The 21,268-nt window shown below is 43.4% G+C and overlaps 1 long non-coding RNA gene across 3 annotated transcripts in view; it reads right to left on the bottom strand.

Annotated features, from left to right (window-relative positions):
* Positions 1–2,195, bottom strand: part of LOC128843366 (uncharacterized) — a 77,154-nt gene extending 74,959 nt beyond the window's left edge. For all 3 annotated transcript variants that reach the window (XR_008446233.1, XR_008446234.1, XR_008446235.1), the window contains exon 1: positions 1,874–2,195. This is a non-coding gene — a long non-coding RNA (uncharacterized LOC128843366). The remainder of the gene's footprint in view (positions 1–1,873) is intronic.
* Positions 2,196–21,268: the final 19,073 nt, after the last annotated feature.

Here is a 21,268-nt window from a genome sequence, read left to right as displayed (position 1 = left end):
ACAAAGAGTTTGGAGTAATTAAGGGCACTCAGAGGAAATCAAACAAAACCTTGGTCCTGATCCAGAACCCTTTAAACCTGAACTAAAGCTGAGGTCAGTTTTTTTTTAATACTTGATGAGAAGGAAGAGGAGAACTGTGGAACCAGGAGAATTCATGGTGTGCTGAATAAATTAGGGGTGAAAAATACTCTATTTCTTGACTTTGCACACAAAAGATCTGTTATGGTACTAGACACTGCCAATGTTTTCAGTAGCAGCCAAAAATAATTGCAAAAAAGAGTTTGTCAGTTTAAAATAATGAATTGGGAATGTTTTGATATAACATCTTCAGAGAAGAGGAAAACCTAGAATTCATATAAACCACTTCAAAATTTCAAGATGAACCTATTTTGGTTCTGGGATTGAGCCAATTTAAAAAGAGTTTATGTTCTGTTTCCATGTTGGGTCTGATGAAAACCTCTTACAAAAATAGATTAAAAATCATCTCATGGACTCGCCCAATCTTGTAAGATTTGAGAGAAGTTTCAGCCCCTCCGAGCCCCATTCTAAATCTAGACACAGGTTTTGGGACATAGCATGTCTTACATATGTATCTAGGGTGCTTACAAGTTTGCCAGTCTGGATGCATGCTCAAAGCATATTCTTCGCCTACTTCCAAACTTGCAAAGGAAATCACTTTGTTCTTCTGAATTTTTATATCCCCCATTGCTAAGAAAGCGTGTTCAGGAAATTGTACAGTGATGCAAATCTAGGCAATAAGCTTAGAGCACTTATTGCCTCCACTACTGTATATCCCCACCACAAGTATACCATTAGTACAGTAGCTGAATGCATTGGAAATGATGGAATTATTCCTTTGGTGAAGCTAAAATCAGTGCCAAACTGAAGAGAGATACCTCAAATTTGCTGGTAACTTAACACTAGAAATGAACTGACAAAAATAAGTATCTGCATCATCTTCTGCCTCTCGCGCTTAAAAAAAAAAAAAAGGATACAGCTGAAACCTCTGCTCTAACCAGAGATCACTGCAGACCAAAGGTCTGCACTGATTCCTTTAAACTTTTCTCTATGAAGCCGAGATGCAGGTTACTGTTCAGCAAGCAATATTTGTTAATTTGCTTTACAAATGGAAACTGCAGCAAATAAATGCATGAAAGATTGCATGGTTTCTTCTTTGGTAAGCCCCTCACCATCCAGTGCTGAAATGCTGTTTTGTAACTTCTTTAGGTAATACTCCTCCTTGAGATACACTGCAGAGCCTCTGCAACACCTGGACGGCAATAGCGTGCTGTAGGAGGCAGCAAGCCATTTTATGAAAACGGTGTATCTGCCACTGGCTACTCTCATAGCAATAGACGCAGGACACAGACAAATGGCTCTGAGCTAAACAGGAATTCCTCAATCTTGAGACTTCATTTTACAAATGTACTGTTTAAAATAGTCAGCGGGAGAGGTATGCTCTGCTTTCTGAAACCTTCACTGCATGGCCTGAATACTTCAGGAAAATACCAATGTGGAAAGATCAGACACCGATGACTAAACTATCTCTTTGTGGTTAGCAACATATTCCTAGTGATGATGAATGTTAGTAATCCCTAGTGACAAAGAGTTTGGCAGCAAGCCAAACCCTGAAGTCCTCACTCAGTTTTTACTCAGGTAAATGATGTCAGGGGAGTTTTGACTGAATGAACACTGCTCCGAGACCTCAATGTTATTGTTGATCCACAGCAAGGGCCAACTCCTGCTCTCATTGAAGTCAATAGGATTGTTGCCTTTGGCTTCAGTGGTAGACACACACAGAGCCCAGTTGTGCTCCCATGGAATTGATTACCTAAATTGACTCTAATGTGGGCCTGTAATGGGTGGCACTCACCTGTGAGCACCCCCTGGCCGGGTGTGGCAACTCCTGTCGGTGGTTTCTCAGGCAGTTTTGGTGACTCAGCCCTCCAGCCAAGTCTCACACACAGTCTGTGGGCTTTCAACAAAACAAAACTCCTTCCAGGATAAACAGTTCAATGGTAAAGTCTCAGTCTGCAGTCTTTAAAGAGTCCCAGCCCTGGTATTAAGCCATACCCCCAGGACTTCCGCCACGGAGGCAATGGTTTTGCCCTAACTGGGCCAAGAGCTCCACCTGTCCCTATCAGCAACTGCTCTGTCTGCAGTCCTGTAACTCTGTCCTCCAGCCAGGAACACCATCAATGCACCTCCAGCTCCAGACGGCAGCTGCCTGACTCTAGCACTGCAGCTACTTTTAGATGGTCTGCAATCTTCTGATTGGCTGCTCCCTGCAGCCTTTCCCTGATTGGCTGCCTCCTGAACAGTCTCTCTAGGCCACTTGGAGAACTTAGCTTCACTGCTCCTTTCTGGGACAGGGTGTGGTAGGACCCTGAGGCTTCCAGCAGGGGGCCTCTGAGCCTGGTACACCCCGTCACAGGGCAGGATCTGGCTTTTCATGTTTTCTGGTTTTTCTTTCCTCTTATTGAAACTGATGGCATCAGTTTGACTTGTAAGCTTTGATTAATGTTCACATTACTTTCTGCTCTGAAGAGGTTGTTCTTTTTTGACAGGAAAAAAAAAAGTTAATTCCTAACTCATGCTACATTTGAGGGTGGTCATCACCAAATGCAAAGTTAATCTAAGTAGCTTCACAGGAGATCATGAAGCTTCAGACAGACATTGAGGACATGATGATTTAGACAGGCATTCAAAGCTTTTTTCTAAACACCTCCAAACAAATTAGAGGATGCTTATAAAATGAAAACTGACAATTATTATTATTAGCATTAGAATAGCACTTAAGGGCCCCAGCAAATCTTGGCAAATCTGAAACGGACATAGCCTCCTTGCAGATCCAAGTGCCACCCTGATCAGGGCCCCATTATGCTAAGCAGCATAGACACATAATGAGAATCCTTCCTGCCCAAACAAACTTACATTTTAAGAGAGTAGACAGATAGAGAGAGTACTATTACTCCCATTTTACAGATGGGGAGTTGAGGCACAGAGATATGAAGGGCCAAATTTTTAGATGCATTTAGGTGCCTAACTCAATTGATTTAAATGGGCATTAGGCATCAAAAGACTTAAAAATCTGTCCCTCAGTGATTTGCCCAAGGCCACACAGAAAGTCTGTAGCAGAGGTGACTCCAGCTCTCCTTAGCGTCAGTTCAGTATTTAAAGTGCACAAATAGCCTCTCAATTGACATTAGCCCCCCTTGACCTCACAGACCCAATCTTGTATTTCTCAGCACCCAAAACTTCTCTAATACAAGAGAATGTCTTTTTAAAAAAATATTTGCACAATTCAAAATGCATTGCTTCAAGGGATACCCACCAGACTTTTTAAACCCTCCAGTGTTCAGGAGCACTTAATTCTGAGATTTTGGCCGGGTCAGTTATAAAAGGCCAAATCCTGGAAGGTGCTGTGCACCTATCATAAGATGTTTGTCGCCCTCAGCTCCAAATCACTGAGCGTTGAGGGTACTGAGCACCTACCAACAGCAGGCCCAAAGGAAGGGGTTATTTGAATCCAGATCTCAGGCTAGATAGCAAAGTTAAGGGTCTTCAGGCTCAGGGCTTAGGTTTGGGTTCATCTCTACTAATAATTACTTATTTAGGTGCCTATGACTTACTCTGTGCTGTCATTTTCAACTGAAGACGCACGGGATATTTTGGCACAGAATATAAAACATTCATTTTAGCACTAAGGCAACATTCTCACTACCATCCATTCCTCTTTTCCTCCAATCCCCCATACCAAATATAGAAAGAGATACTCAACTCCAAGCAGAGTTTTTTTCTGCAACTCTGAAAGGAAGAAGAGCTGGAGTCTCTAAAATCCACTGGATTGTTGTTGCCAATCTTTTATGGTGATGGGTAGCAGCCCAAAACCTTATGCTAACTAAATAGAGGAAGGCCTGATTCAAAGTCCATTGCAGTCAATGAGAGTCTTTTCATTGATTTCAGTGGGCTTTGGATCAGGCCTTAAGAACATACTTCATAAGCATCAAGAAACTACGTACTCTTACTGTGTTCCACTCTTACAACAAATGACAAAGGTTCTTCAAAACAGCCCAGTTTCCACCCCAGGCAAATTTTTTACAGACTAGTTAATAGACTCCTGGGAAGAGAAGCTTATAATGGAAATGCTGACAAGCCTTGATTACAGTGGTGTGAGCAACACAGCTATAATAAATCACTGAAATCAGAGCTGAAGCTGTGCCATGAATAAGGTTTGGGAAGGGTTGGGGGGTTGTTTTATTTTTGAAAGATTAGCTGTGGCCAGCTCAGAAGAAGATCAAATAGAAAGAATCTGTTAATGGTCCATTAAATAAAAGAGAACATTAAGTAAAAGAAAGCGAGAAAGACAGTGTGACAGAACATAAAAATACGGAATGTGCAATAAGACCATGTGGGTGCTAAAGCCGTGTTGCTGCATTATTCTTTCAGCCATGTTAACAAAGTTTAACTCTTTTTTCCATTTGACCCACTGTGGATTTAATTCATCACCTCTTATTCTAGTCTGCTGTAGATCTTTGACCCCACAAAAATCAACACACGGTTTGGCACCAGCGCCAGTCTACGCTGAAGAAAAGCCCAGGAGTGAGGCCGAAGGGCAGAGCAGATCAGGGAAAACAAGGCCAGAAGAGGCTCTTTCACTACTCTTGATGAAATCTTGGCCCTCTTGAAGTCAATGGGAGTTTTGCCATTGACGTCAACTGGACCAGGATTTCACCCTGTGTTTTTAGTGAGGCACAGTACGTACTTTGTGTTTCTCTCTAGGTTCTTATATGAAACTCATCACCAGGGTGCCTGAGCACAACCCAAGGATTTCTATCTGTATGCTCTGTCTTCCCCAGGGGCCTAGACTCTTCCCTGGAGCAAGGAGCCTTGCTGCTCCGAGGGACCACGCTCCACCTAGGTTTCACTGGGGCTAGCAGGATCAATGCTGCAAAGCAGCCGGCGTAGCAGCCCCAAGAACCTGGGCTCACAGACGCTATGCTGCAGACCTGTGGCCCCTCGACATGGTGTTTCAACCAGTTTCGTCAACTGCGTAACCGATGTAGCAAAAACATTTCGCTTCAGCGAATCGCCATTTTTCAACTAAACTAAGTTTTGTTGTAACATTTCCAACCCACTTTACTCATGAGCCTGAACCAGGATCCAGGCTTCTGCCTCCTTTGTGGTAGGCCATGTTTATCATTAGGAGACAGTCAGTACCACAGAGAGCTTAACAGCCTCCAGTCAAGACAGTAACGGGGCGGGAATGAGTTGTGGGAGAATGAAAGTCATTTTCAATACAAGGGCGGGGAAAACTGTGCTTGGAGGGGGATAATTATTCCTTCAGGAGCAGATCAGCTTCACACCAATCTTGCAGCATACTTAGGATATTTACTTCATGCTATTTATTATTTTAAATTCTCTAGACCAGACCCTGAGAGGCACAGCTGCGACTGCCACTGAGGTCTGTAGGTATTGCAGAAGCTCTTCCAAAGATATTTCCCAAGCAGCATGGTGTATGTCACCCAGTTGCAGGGAGACTATGGGCTAAATCCTGAGTCCAAAATGAATTCAATGGGGCTACTGATCTGTGTAATTGTGTAGCCCTTGTATTGTTTGACTGACTGTGTATATAACATGACCAGAGAGCTTTCAGAGCAAGCTTTGTAGACGTTGTACGCCTTTTTGCCTATTTACTGAGGGTGTTCCTTCAACTGTACAGTAAAATGTAGAACAGGGGTACGCAACCTATGGCATGCGTGCCAAAGGCAGCAAGCAAGCTGATTTTCAGTGGCACTCACACTGCCCGGGTCCTGGCCACCGGTCCGGGGGGCTCTGCATTTTAATTTAAAATGAAGCTTCTTAAACATTTTAAAAACCTTATTATAGACTTATAGAAGGAGACCTTCTAAAAACGTTAAAATGTATTACTGGCACGCCTTAAATTACAGTGAATAAATGAAGACTCGGCACACCACTTCTGAAAGGTTGCCAACCTCTGATGTAGAACATAATCTTATTTCAGTTTTTGGCCTAAACTTCTTTAACAGCTGGATTTATTCCCCGTGCTCTCAGAAATCAGCTTGATGAGAAAAAAATTTACATTTTAGCTTCCAGGGGGAAAAAATGAACAATAAATACAGAAATGTATTATTTGTATTACAGTAGTGCTCAATGAGAACTAGCACAAGTACATGTACACAAGCAGGGGAACCTCTCCTTGAGCTTGTAGTGTAGGCATAATCTTAGATAGCTGGAACTGAACCACTCCCTAAAAAGCCTGGAATAGTATATGTTACCTCAGTTTCCCTAGAAACCAACCCAGGGTTACACTTGTATTGGTTTTATTAAACACCGCTATTGGATCAAACAGAAAAGGGATGGAGCTTATTCATGCACGTTCATTGCATTCATACCATCGTGCACCCCCATACTCACACAGACGGAGAGTTACCACAGGAAGCCAAGAAGCCGAAGCATAGTAGATCTGGTGTGTCCACCTGCGGTCACGGAACCAGGCCAGCGAGCAGGTCAAGAAGCAGGGGGCTTGTGTGTATGCCTTCTTCCTTTTATTGGAACTGGGCGGCTCCTGTCACATATGCTGAGTTTCCTTTCTGTGTCTGTCACGAGAAGCATTTCCAGGCCTCGTTCCTTTCATGCATACCAGTTTCTTCTTTTCTTTACAGCACCCCATGATTGCCTTCTCAGGGCAGATTACATCAGACACACCTGGCTCCAGGCTCTTTTCTCCTTGCAGTTCCTCTCCACCCAGTCCCACACACACTCCCTTGTTCACACTCTCTCTGATTGCGTGATGGAATATTGCAAAGCTTGGAGATTTATACGAGTGGTAACTGAAAAGTTTACAAAGCTTGCAAAAGTTACAAAACTTAAAGGGCTATGCTAACAATAACTAAAGGTACAAAGTTTGCAAAAAGGTTACAGAACTTAATGATCAGATTCATACTAGCAGTGACTGAAAAGTTACACAATCTTACAATCGCATTCTACTGGATTGAGCGGAGGCTTTACATAAAACAGTATAAATTTAAGCAACTCTTCTTCTGAATTCTATTTTTTATTTTTATTTTTAGGTAAGCACAAAACCCACCAGTTCAGAAAGTATCCACCTCCCCACCTCACATACAGAATAGTTAAAGGAATATTCATAGATTTTAAGATCAGAAGGGACTGGTCTGATCACATAGTCTGACCTTCTGGATAATACAGACCTCAGTAATTCCTCCATCACCTTCATAAGCAGGTAGCTGTTTCTACATGCTGTCCCCATCTAAATTCGTAACTGTGTGTCAGCTGAATTAGTTATTTTTGTTCAGACAAATTTATTATTGCTGATCTGATTAATAGTATCTGTGCAGCAACTACCATAGCAATCAATTTAAGATGTGTTGTTTTTATGTATCATTAAATCACTTCTCCCTTCTATTTTCTGTTGCCATTAATACAACTTGGAACTCTGTAATAGTCAATTTCTAGCCTCTAGAACTATATCTGTATTGGGCCCAATTCTCTTCTTACTAAGACCAGATTTATATTAGTGTAACTATTGATACCAATGGAGTTATCTTTTACACTGCTGTGAAAAGAGAATCAGGCCCTCAGTCTACCTCTTTTTTATGTTCATAGTAGGATTCTAATCTATAAATACATATGCATGCTCACAGCTTGTTATGCACAATTACTAGATGTGTCTGTCTGATAAATGTGGAGTTATAGGATTCCTGTTAATTACTACTACTAATATTCACCAACATAAAATAAAATAAGCTTGATTCTAAATCAGGTGTAAATCAGCAAGTGCCGCTGCATAGACTCGTATAAAACTAGATTTAAGCCAGATCAGAACAAGGCCCAATGAGTTCTCTGGAACAACTAATTCCAGCAGGTGTAATTGAGGGACTTTATGAACTGGTCTGATTGGACACCTTAACGTATTACTGATGATTACACACGTAATGAAATGAAATTTGGCACACAGTCTGCTAGACTGTCTCTTTCAATACCCCCTTTTTTAAACTAGGCGCCTAAACAATACTTTTAACCTCCATAGGCAAAATATCATGCCCAGTCCTAGGCATCTAGCAGAACACAGGCCTCTGCTTAAGGGAACTGAAATTTCTGGCCTTAGTGTTTAACATTAAATTGTCCTATTAAAATACCCTCTCCCCATTCTCTATCGTCATCAAAGAGCAAATTGTCCCTTATGTTACTGCAGATAATGAAACTATATCAAAGCTCGACATGAAATATTGATACTGTACTTCAGGTAGGGCACACTTCCATACACCAAGTAATGGGGAGTATTTGTGCACAAAGGGGTTGGATTCAGTGGATGTTCCATGTGCTAGAAAGATTAGGCCCCAAACTCAACTGACATGTCCTTTGTTCACTGGTTTACGTACCTCCAGGTGTATTCCTGTGTTTTTACACCAAAGCACTTTGGCCTTGAAATTCTTAAACTGGGGTGTTGTGGCAAGTTTCATTTTGCAGTGGTTGCACTTCTGTTCTGCGTTTTGTTCCAGATACTGAATCTACAATTGTCTAACAGACTTATGTCACCTGGCTTAGTCCAGTGTCAGAACTTCTGGGGTAATGGCTGGGTTTGTTGTGGATTCTAGTTCAAAGGTCTGGCTCAAATAGGATGTAAGAGAGTAGGATTCACATAGCCTATAAAGGCACGGCCATAAGTGTAATTCCATTTAATTGCTCCATCCTCAGTGCCATGTAATGTAAGGAATCATCGTCTCCGTTTTACAGATGGGGAAACTGAGGCACGGGCATTAACTGGCTTGTTCAAAGCCACACATCAGATCAGTTGCAGAGCCAGAAATAGAACCCAAGTCTCCTAACTCAGCCCTGTGTTCTAACCCCCAGACCATGTTCCCCTCCTTTCCAAGTTGCCGTAAGGCACACAAAGTCAAAATCAATTCCAAGTACTGAGTAAAAAGCAATAAAAATTAAGGCTGGGAAAGCGAGGGTGTCACCATCAGTCACCCCAACGAATTGGAATTTAAACCAGTGCCTTTGATACGAATTAAGTTTGCTTGACAAATGGACTTGGTATATTTCAAAGGAGCTAGAGGATAACTTTGAAATGGTTAGAGTAACTCTGGGCTTTAATTTTCAAATAGTGTCAGCTTTAATTTACTCTTCTTCACTGAGCTATTTATCAACTTAACGTCCCTGTGAAGCCAAATGTAAATTCTACTAGACTTCATTAAAATATTTATTAATGGTCAGACTAAGATAGTTATAGATGCACTAAAACTAAAATATTCAGAAATGCTAATTGCTGCCATCTCTGTATAATTACTTAAGCAACTTAATGAAATTCCATCTGGCAGTGATATGAGAATATGGACTGATTTGTAGGTTACATAGAAACAGTCCATTTAATTAGCAGCTAAAAGGTTTAACAGCTGATATTAATTTCACTGCAAAACATGGGGCCAAATCTGCCCGATGTAACTCCAATGAAGTCTATGGAATTACACTATGGATTAATTTGACCCAAAACAACATTAAACCTTGAATTCAAATGCATAGAAGCAAAGGAATTTAGAGTTATGGCTGAAAACCTGGACAGATGCTCTGCTGTAATAGAGCTATAGGAATTGCCAAACAGGAAAAGAATAGCCTTTCTCCAACCAAGACTGTACCAGGTATGCAGCCCGGGACAATATTAGAATGCTGTTCCATAGGGGCGAATTTCTTTCCCACTCAAGAGACTGATTACCACTTCCCCTGCAGCATGAAGGCTGAAGTTCTTGTGATTATTGTCCACATTAAGGTATCTGAACGTGCTATTCTTGTCCAGCTGAGTGTCTTTTTTTTAATTAAAGTCACTTGCTTGTAACTGTTCAAAATGATGAACCAAATACTTTTGGGATGAGCATGCCCCTAGGTGAGCAGTGGCCATTAGATACCACACATTCTTCCTCAGAAGGTAAGCATTTGGGAGAGTGTGTATATAAAGTATTATAACTAACAATAAACCACTCTTAAGTTTCTCTGTGTGTCCTTAAAAGTCAAAGACAGTCAGAAGAAAAGAGAAGAAAGATGGGGAGTTTGGATCTGTGCGGGCCACCATCCTGAAGCTCCAGTTACAAGTCAATTCTCTTTCTTCTTTGGGTATCACCTGCACAGATCCCCACTTTCGCCTCTAAACTTCCTGGCTATTGAAGGGACCAGGAGCAAAAAGACCATGAAAAAGGCTATTGTGTTACTTTCCAACCAGAGAGAACAAAAGTTCTAGGCGTCATGGAAAAGAAACTACTCATGAGATTTCTAGCTCGCTCTCTTAATTAAAAGAGTTCTTGATCCTCTGGGAGAAGCATCTGCACTTTCCGACTCTTATCCAAACAGCCTACTCTACTGCAGCTGAAGCAAAGATCATTTTAATTCTTGAAATGCCATTCCCATCACGTTCCAATTTTGTTACTCAATGGCCCCTCAACAATCACAAACAGATCAACGCTTCTGGACTGACACACACATTTTCCTTTGTGTGTAACATAGACTTCAGAGACTGAAAATCAATAAGTAAATCTAGAAGATATCACCCGTAATTGCTCCATGTGTGCTTTTTAGGTTGCAGAGCAATTTAAGTCAGCAAAGTATCAGAACAAACAAGAGAACACTCTTCTTCACCCCCAAAGGAAACCTGTTACATTTAGTTTGCTAACAGTTTCTGCGTTTGCCTTTTGTTCTGAAGCACCTTGCACAAAGTCAGAGCTTATACATAGGTTTGTGATACAAAGGTATTGATTGGTACTGATGCCTTGTGGGAAAAATGTGTATGTATCTATATAAAATGAAAAAAAAGAATTATACTGAGAGCAGTTGATCCAAAGCCCATTAGAGTCGATGGACTTTAGATCAGACCCATAGTTTTTACCTTTTCCTTCACTATTTTATTATTACTTACTTGAAAACAAGGACCATTGCACCAGGACTCCCACTCAGTCCATGCCTTATCAGTCCCATAAGAAGGCTGGTGTGGGAGGCATAGGGGAAGGGCTGGCTAACCATCTAGGACAGTCGTTCTCAAACTTTTTTTACTGGGGACCCCTTTCACATAGTAAGATTCTGAGTGTTTTTAATTTATAAGAGGGGGGTCGCAGTTTTTTATATATTTAACACCATTAAAAATGCTGGAGGCAAAGCAGGGCTTGGGGTGGAGGTTGACAGCTCGTGCCCTCCCCCCCATGTAATAACCTCAAGACCCCCTGAGGGGTGCCGATCCCCAGTTTGAGAACCCCTAATCTAGGCTGTGTGAAAGGATGGTCTATTGCAGTGGTTCCCAAACTAGGGCTGCCACTTGTTCAGGGAAAGCCCCTGGCGGGCCGGGCCAGTTTGTTTACCTGCCACGTCTGCAGGTTCGGCCGATCGCAGCTCCCATTGGCCACGGTTCACCGCTCCAGGCCAATGGGGGCTGCAGGAAGGGCAGCCAGCTCGTCCCTTGGCCCGCGCTGCTTCCCTCAGCTCCCATTGGCCTGGAGCAGCGAACGGCCGAACCTCCAGACACAGCAGGTAAACAAACCGGCCCAGCCCGCCAGGGGCTTTCCCTGAACAAGCAGCAACCCTAGTTTGAGAACCACTGGTCTAGTGCACCATGAATTAGCCTGGGACTTAAAAGATCCCAGCTCAATTCCCAGCTCAGCCAAAAGTTTCCTCTGTGATCATGGACAAGTCACTTGTTCTATCTTGTGCCCAGAAATTGAAATAAGACTTCCCCTTACCTCAGATGGGTGCGTGAAGATAAATATCTATTAATGACAGAGGTGCTCAAATACTGCGGGATGAGGGCCCTATATGTAATCATGGGTGAAGCAGAGCCTGAGATGCAGTGTCAGAATCGAATTAGATGGCAGCTACTAGTACATCTTATGGCTTATCTGGCTATAAATGAAAAAAAATATGGCAAATAAGGGGAAACATTGTTTTATAAATAAGTATTGTAGCACTGCGGTCACACTCATCATCTCAGCGCCTCCTGCTGGTTGTCCGGGAATTAGCTCTTTCAGCCCTGGAGCATCCTCTATTAACTGCCCCTCTGGTCAATCTCCACCACTGTACTTCAGGCCCCGTGTCCCTCACCAGCCTGCGGTGCCCCTTCTCCTGGATACTGCCCCACAGCAGTGCCTCCACACTCGGGGTCCTCCCCTTCCCAGGGAACCCCAATTCCCTAAGCCCACCTTGCCTCAGTGACCCACTGCCAGTCTTCATCTAACCCCTTCCCTCAGAGGCAAACTGCAGTCTGAAATGGCCATCAGCGGCCAAGGGGTTGCCTCTTCCTTCCCTGTCTGCCTCCCCACAGCCTAATACCTCTTCCAGCCCTGAAAGCAAGGCCTTTGCCTGGGGGGTTACCAGGCTGGAGCTCCTCCAGCCCTTCCCCAACACTGCGCTGTCCAAGGTACTCTTTTCTCTTTCAAGCATCCAGGTCCATCTCTCTCCAAGACTGGAGAAAGACTGACTACCCCTTCTGGTCTGCTCTCTTTTATACTGGCTTGGCCAGCTCTGATTGGCTACCTCCCACCTTTTCCTGCTTGGCTCTCAGCTGCTGCCCAAGGACTGGCTTTTAACCGGAGAAGGATGACCGCCCTGCTACAAGTATATTGTTAAATACCTTTTGCAGGCCAGGCATGTAATTCTTATGACCCATCCCTGAGTGAACTGAGAAGTATCCTTTGTCAGGGCTCATATGGGGGGGGAGGGTAAGCAAGGCCAAATGTAAGGAATGAAGGATCTAAGTATTTCAAATTGGAACAATAGACTGACTTAGGGTGAAAGCTTCCTTGGGAATTTAAAATGGGATGATGGAGTTAAGTTTGACAGTGGTGGTGCCAAAATGGGATATTTAGCTGGGTGAACAGAGGGTTTTAACTCTCACTAAAGAATAAAGCCTCACTGTAACTATCACCACCAATAGAGCGGCACGGGGGAAATTTACCATCAAAACCGTTTTGTGATAGTTAACTCGGGCTTCGGACTAAACAAAAGTTTTTCCTGAGAAGTGTCAGCTTTTGGAGGAAAATGTTGACCTAAATAAAAAAAAATGCAAAGCCTGAAAATTGAAGTGTTTTTGAGTTTCATCCAAAAAACAAAGTATCTGTTCTGAAATCCTGCTGGAGCACCTCAGGGAACTGTAGTTTGGGTGCTCATGTCCCTGTTCTCCTCTATGAGCCAGGTTCCCTATCTAGGGTACATCTCCCATGATGCACCACAACCAGAAACTCCCTAAGCAACCCTGGTACATCATGGAACTGGGGAAACTAAGGCCTGGTCTACACTAGAAAATTTAGTTGGCTTAACTACCTCACTCAGGAGTGAAACCCACACCCCTGAGCAGCGTAGTTAAGCTGACCTAAGTCACCATGTAGACAGCACTGGGTCGGCGGAGGAATTCTTCCATCAGCCTAGCTAACTACCACCTCTCAGGGAGGTAGATTATCTACACTGACGAGAGAATGCCTCCCATCAGCATAGGTAGTGTCTACACCAGTGGTTCCCAAACCTGGACTTCCAAGAGCTAAGCAGATCAAAGCAAGCACATCTATCACACTGAGGAGATTTAAACTTCAAGACTCCTTATAAGAAATGGAAAGGGAGGTGGATATTTTTTGCTGTTTTTAAAAATTAAATGGCAGCTAGTATTGTTTTTAAAATTATTACGAAGAACAAGTTTAAGCTTTGTTGTAATGTCGCGTTGTTTGCCTGGACTGCTCAAGACCTGAATGATTGTGTAGGAGGAACTCTTTGAGTTGGCTTCTTAAATACCTATATGCTGTTTCACCTCTGATACTCCTTGATGAAACATAGGAGCCTTGTCTTACAACAGGCTTATTCAAAGTGATACAAGCTACAAAAGTGAGATCTTGGAAGCGTGTTGCCATTTTCATAATGTAATAAAAATACCATAATGATAATTAATAATAGTGTGTAATAAGCATGTCATAAAAAAATTATATTTCCAAGATCACTGCTTTTATAACATATACTAAGGTAAAGGAGGACATCCCTGGAAATATTCATTTTTAGGATGGGTTTTGCAAGACTTGACATTTTAGTGAAAGGGTTCATAGGTTGTTAAAGTTTGGGAACTACTGGTCTATGCTGAAGTAGTACAGCAGTGCAACTGTGCCGCTGTAGTGTTTGAAGTGTAGACAAGCCCTGAGGCAGCACAGGAGATAACCCAACCAGGGAGCCTGGCCCATAGAGGAGAATGAAGGCATGAGGCACTGCAGCAACATTTCCAAATCAAAATTTTCAGTTTTAAACCAAAAGGTTTCTTCCCAAAAAGTTTTGGGCTGTTTTGTTTTGTTTTTAGCAAAAAACAATACATACAAATTTTAGTTCCATTTTTGTCTAAATTTTCTGCATGGGGGAAAGAAACCCAAGTATTTTCTGACCAGCTCTAGCTACCAACCTACAACTTGTCTTTGAAGTAGTTTTTACTCTTCTCCTGAAGTTCTGTTAAGCTGTGTAAATACGTCTCAGTAACCTAAGACGCACAACTCCAGTATAAAGTAATTTGCCTCAAATCAATTGAGAATGTTTTACCTCAGGGATCAGTGCAAATACAAACGTGTGAGCATTTACTCCAGTGCAGGTCTAGCTTTATAACTAACTTGGGGCCTCACCTCATTGGGAGCTTCTGAGACTTCCTTCTCAGTCCCATCACTCCCTCTGGCTAGAGAAGCAGAAAGGAAAGTACTCACCGGCTGACAGCACATCTCCTCGGCAGCAGGGCTGTTGGAATGGCAGCAACTCTAGGCTGATTCCACAACCAGGCCATCAGACTCTGCTCTTGTTTTGAACCGTGTTTATCATAAGGCTGGCCCTGAACAAAGATGCATCAGGAGAGCTAAGGAGCACAGGGCGAAAGTGGACCTTGAGTCCCTCTGCTCCTTGGAATACGGGAGCAACTGTCCATGGGGCTCATGAATTGCCACTTCCACCGGCCATGTGGGGTACACACACCCCAGCATCCCCTGAAAAGGCAGGCTCTGCCCAGCGGGGAGGAGACTCCGCAGGGTAGCCAGAGAGCCCAGTTACATGACATCTCAGAGGGCTTCCATGCAATGTACCCAACTCTGATGTAATGTTCTTTAAACCCCTGCTGGAGCCACTCTCACCATGAGGAGAGAAACTCCAGCCTTCAAGCGATGAGTGACCCTGGCAAGAAGTTTTGGTTGGCTGCCTTTCCCTCACTTCTCTGCCATTTGGGGAAGGGACCAGAGGTGTTGGGGGCAGTGGAGGAGAGATGAAAAGAAGCAACCACAGCCGATGCCATTTTCACAAGAGGGAAACAGAAGGAGCTCAGCTGCTCGGCTCTGCTCCCCTCCTGCAAACCCCGGGTCTACTCCTTCCTCCTCCAGCTCCCCTCATTCTGCAATACTGGGCCTGGGAAGCTGAAGGTGAAGGCCATGGCTGGTGCCGCCTCCCTCCTAAGGCTTGGGTGGGAAAGGGGTTAGAGACAAGGCAGGAGGACAGGTTAGTCAGTTTAATAGGTCATGCATCTTTAGACTGAAAAAACAATGCCACAACAAATGCCATTAGAATATTACTCTATTAATACCTAGAAGTACAGCAAAAGTACAATGAAAACCATTTTCTAGTCTTCAGAATGGCTTGACATTGTGGTTTTCCACCATTCCAAAAGATTTATACAGGTAGTAGAAAAACTTCTCACAAACTCATTTAAGGAAAAGATCTTACTAACCATTTATTTCACCCTGAGCAGCTTTGTGGATCTAATCATTGTTAGTTTTCTGTAATTGTATCTGTAGTATTACTTTTCTCTTCAGAATTCATCAGGATTACATTTGTTGCTGTATTTTGTTTCATTATTTACATTTCATAAGAGTTTTAAAAATACCTCAATTTCCCAAAATAATCAGTAAGCCGTATAGGTTGGAAGGTGATAGGTTGGAATGTGAAAGGGGCGGTGCAAAAAGTAGCCTTTGATAGACCACCAACAGTTGGAATGTTGAGCATTTCATTTCACAGGCAATATTCAGTCAGTATTCAGATGGGAGCTCCCCACGGGAGTGGTGTTGGTAGTAGAAGGCACTCTTTTCTTTGAATCACTACTGAATGAATGATCCCATTTAGGGGTAGGTGACTCTTTGCTAACAGAGACACAGAGGGCGCCATCTTTAAGAGATGCAGTATTTCCAGCCACAAGGATTCCACACAAAAGTCAAAAAACACACACTAGTCAGCTGTTTCCCACCCCACCCCCCAATCATGAGGCTGGCATAAAGTCATGAGTTATTAAAAAAAAATACATTGTGATTTTATTTGCCTTCATTCTCAAGCTCTTAGAGGGTCACATTTTCACTTTCTTCTACAACCATGAGGCCTAGAAGCTTACATTTTATTTTAAAGAAAAGCTGATATGTTCATATAATAACATGACTCCAGGAGTTAGGGCTTTAAGAAAAACAAATACTGTCAAATTAGTGATAAAACTACAAGAGTGGCAATGCCAGGTGTAGAACCCTGATGATTGCTTTTCCATATTCAAAAAGAAATTTTTTCCCCTCCAATTTTTAAATACATGAAGAAAACCACAAAACAAGTGAGAATAAAAATTAAGCCTATAGGAGGCTGCACCTTGTGTATATCTCTCTGTAACAGACTGCATTTAGCTAGAAACAAAAGGGCTGCCTGTCTCTGTAGACACCGGAGGCCTGACAGACAACAAGAAGGGATAACGATATATAGCGAAACACAAACACTGACCACTCTTTGTAGCAAGTAATGCCACGGATTATTGAGAGCCTTGGTTGTAGCGAGACGAGTGCAGTTCTGCTGCACAAACACAGGATTCCAGGAACCTCAGAGGACTTGTGCACTTCCTGAACACTGTATAGAATAGCTTTCCACTAGCTCCTTGCACCTACTCATGAGGCAAAGACATTGGCTACAGGCCAATGTGGTTCCACCCCTACATTGAGCCAGTGAGCCACAGGGGGTTCTATCGCTCTGCGATGCAGCAACACAAAAGTGTGGCCTGGAAGGAAGGAGTCTCCCCGTTTACTCAGGCTATCTCCTGGAATGAGGATTTGCCCAGTGTCATTACAAATTCTCCACATGGCTTTTCACAAGAGTAGGCTCACTAACCTCCATGTGCTGGCCAGATCCCAGCGTGGGTAGTTCTATTCTCGCTAAATTTGCCCCTCTCATTTCAGTTGGAGAGGACTCTTTCTGATCCCTTTCCTAAAAAAACTGGTGTGCATTGCTTTGTATTGCAGCACCTCAGGAATGGAGGTGCTGCAACTCTAAGCAAAACGTTAGGGTTGTTCTTTCAAAAGTTTACAACTGAACAGTGACTTAATACAGGTTTGAAACTTTACTATGCAGAAGAAAAATGCTACTTTTAACCATCTGAATTTAAATGAAACAAGCACAGGAACAGTTTCCTGACCTTGTCAAATCTTTTTTTTTTTTTTTTTTTTTAAACTTTCCCTTTATTTTTTTAGTAGTTTACATTTAACACAGCACTACTGTATGTGCTTTTCTTTTTTTCCCTCTGCTGCTGCCTGATTGCATAAATCCGGTTCAAAATGAGGTGTGTGGTTCACTGATCAGTTTGTAACTCTGGTTTTCGTAACTCTGAGGTTCTACTATATTTCTTATTTTAAACAACAAATGTTAGCTTTTGCTACATTTTTACTCTTCTTAGCACAGCAGCACTACCATGTCTATGGGAGAGAGACTTTGAGTCTCTGCTGTCTCCCAGTTAACAACATTGTTAACTAAGTTCCAATTGCAGGACCAAATTTGGCCTGTGTGTAACTGAGGTCAACATTTTAATACAATGGAAAAACTCAATCAGGGTGTAACTCCACTGAAGTCAATGGAATTACCCCAGAGATTAATTTATCCTCAGTTGCACTGCACAGGCATAAAGAGTTGGCAGAGGTTAGTGTGCACAATCTTCATTACTGGCAGTCATGCATTTACCAGAAAGAGTCTAAGCTGGACTCTCAGAGCCCATGTTGAATTTGTAGGGCTGGTAGTTAAACAACAAAACTCCCACACATTTAATCTACAGTCACTGACACCCAGTAAACATGAATTCCCAGACCCACAGCACAGCAAATAATTGTCCACAACTATTCATTTGTTCATTACGCAGGTTGTCTGGTCAGGGAATAAAAACAAGGCACTTGATCCACGTATCAAACATGGTGCACATTTCAAATTGTGTATTCAATCGTAGCAGTCTCATTTCACTTACTCAAATCACCCATCCAGTTAGGGAACAGAAACAATACCGAGTGACGTTACCAGCCCAGCACAGACTGACACTGTAAATATACCGAGTTATCTGCTTGCAAGTGATCTGCAAACCAAGAACCACTGAAGAAATGTATGAAGAAATTTGAGACTTTCAGGAACAATTTGCAGACAGAAAAGAGTGCAGTTTGTTGAATAAATTATTCATTGTGAATTATTTGCTCAGCTCAACTGAGAGTGCAGTCCTCCTTATCTTGCCTATCACATTTCACCTGTTAGCGACTTCCCGACTCCACTTACTCTAACCAGAGCCTCCCTAGCTTAACTTCCCTTATAACTCAGATGCCACCTAGTGACTCAGCTGTGAACTGCCAACGTTCATTTATTTAAAATGCTCACCGGAAACTATTTCCTAATAGCAGTGCTTTCTATGAATCAAAGACTCAATTTAATCTGAGAGTGTGCAGGGAAATTAATTTCCCCAACGGCCCACTTGGGAGTTCCAATACTGCTATATAATTACAAACAGTTAGACATTTGGGGCCAAATTTCCAAAGGGAAATGGAGTGGGTGCATCTATACCAGTGGTTCCCAAAGTGGGGTTCACAAACCCCTGGGGGTTCGCAGAACATTACAGGGGGTAGCTATAAAAATTTCACTAAAGGCAGCCAGAGGACCCTGGGCATTGGAGACAGCAGATGGGACCCAATTGCAGGGCAGACAGCCCAAGTCCCAGGGAGAGTGGGGCAGGGCGGTGTGGGCTGGCAGCCCGAGCCCTGCCCCCGTCAGCGGAGGAGACGGCAGCCTGAACCCCAGGGAGAGCAGGTCCGGATGCTGAACCAGACCTGAGATTTTATCTTTCTCCAGTGGTTCCAGACTTCCAAGATCTACGCAGAGCAAAGCAAGTGCATCCATCACACCGAGGAAATTTAAACTTAAATCCCTGGAAATATTGATTTTTAGGAGGGGGTTCACGAGATTTCACAATTTAGTGAAAGGGGTTCACGGGCTGTTAGAGTTTGGGAACCACTGATCTACACAAATATAGTGCCTGACTACCACCCCCTTTCCTCCAATTTCACCTGCAAAGCCTTCCCTTAGACACAAAGGGCTAGAGTCACAAAAGAGTCTAGGTGGCTAAATCCCAGAATCAGGCCCTACCGGGGTGGGGGGCGGTCACAAAAGCCCTCCCTCAGCTGCTCCTGAACCCTGTAGGCACCTAAAATCACTCTGTGCACCTAAATACTTACAGTAGAAGATCCCTAGGCAGCCTATGCCTCTGAGCATATACACTGAAGCTCCACACCAGGCATCCTGACACCTACCCCCAGAGCAATGCATGAACCGGGGGAAGATAGGCATTCCTCCACCTAACTCACCTATGGTGCCTGACCCCGTAGCTGTGCTCAGATCTCACCTAGCAGGTCAGGCCACTATAGAACAGCTTACACAAAATGATGGCAGTGCGGGAAGACTCTTAGCCCAGTACTCACCTGGGATCTGGGAGACTCCCCCCACCCCCTCCCCCAGCTCCAGTCCCCCCTCCACTAGAAGAGGACAAGGGATCTGAACAGGGATATACCTCTCAAGAGAGCACCTATACTGCTGAGCTATGGGATATTCCAACGTAGGGCACCCTCTGTCTCTCCTGTTACAGAGCCAGAGAGGAACAGCTTCCATTAAAAAATCATATGAACAGGACAGAGGGACTGGATCCTGGGTCCCCCACCGTGGTGCTCTAACCACCAGGCTACACAGTCATTCTCCTGCTCGCTCGCTTTCTGGCCCAATGAGTCTTTAAATTATTTATCCGCAGTGGAACGGCTCCAACAGAAGAGACAGAGCACAGAAAGACAGGGCACCCTACGTGAGCGTATCCCATAACTCAGTGGTTAGAGCATGCACCTGAGAGGTGGCAGACCTCAGTTCAAATTCCTTCTCCCTCTCAGGCAGAGGGGGGACTTGGACTTGGGGTCTCCCATAGCCCAGGTGAGTACCCCAGCCACTGTACTAAAAGTTATGAGGGAAGTCATCCTCCTGCTCCTTTCTTTCCCCCATCCCCCCCAGCTTCTTGCAAAAACAGCCCAGACACCTAACACCAAGAGAGGGTTTGCAGTTGAGACTCCCAAGCAGAGAGATGCACCTCCCTGCCGTCTGGACTTGAGTGCCTATCTCTGAAGGAGGGGTGGGGCTTAGCACACCCCCACCCCCTTGGTTTGGCATCTCCCCTTGGCTAGCTTAGGCAAGGAGCCATCTAGCACGCTGGGTTTTGAGAATCCTCTCTCCTCCCATTCATTGTATAGGGAGCCTAGAAGCCAAATTAAGGCTTTAAGAAGCCCGGTGATTTTCTAGGTGCCTAAAAGTTAGGTGTGGGGACGCTGAGCATCGCCATGCCTTAGTTTCTTTGTGAATCTAACCCACACTTAGCCAAGCTGTATGTGCAAGGGGTGAGCAAGCATTTTTCTATATAAACTACTATCCTCACATTTGAAAGTTCGTCCCTTTGTGTCCCTCAAATACCTTCTTTAACATGTTTTTCCAAACTTAACTATAACAGGTGCAGGTAGGAATGATAAGTCCTCACATACAAATACAATCAAACATGGTAACTTGCCGCTTGCCATTCTTCCGTGCTCGATTTTAAGTAGGTTTCATTTTACTAGTTCATATGGCTTCATTTTGCTTGAGGAGATATAGCTAACGATTTAGACCATAATCCATACCTGAAAGTAGGTTATCTGAGTGGTACTTCAATAAGATGCAAGTATTCCCGGATTTCATTTAGGTTTACATGTGACGCATTTCGTGCATATATTTTTAGGATGCACTGAAAGACTGTCCTTCAGTTTTTATTTTACAGAAGAGGAAAACTTAGTTACTCTTAAAGTTCTATTTCCTGAAGTTCAGAATAATGTCATTCACATTTTAGATTAACCATTGGGAATCCATGTACGCCCAGAGCATGAGAGCACAAACACTGATACTCCCATTCATAAAA

Source organism: Malaclemys terrapin, chromosome 9 (assembly GCF_027887155.1).
Source record: "Malaclemys terrapin pileata isolate rMalTer1 chromosome 9, rMalTer1.hap1, whole genome shotgun sequence".
NCBI classification, from domain to species: domain Eukaryota; kingdom Metazoa; phylum Chordata; order Testudines; family Emydidae; genus Malaclemys; species Malaclemys terrapin.
The sequence above is the reverse complement of the archived record's forward strand: the minus strand, read 5'-3'. Positions and strand labels throughout refer to the sequence as shown.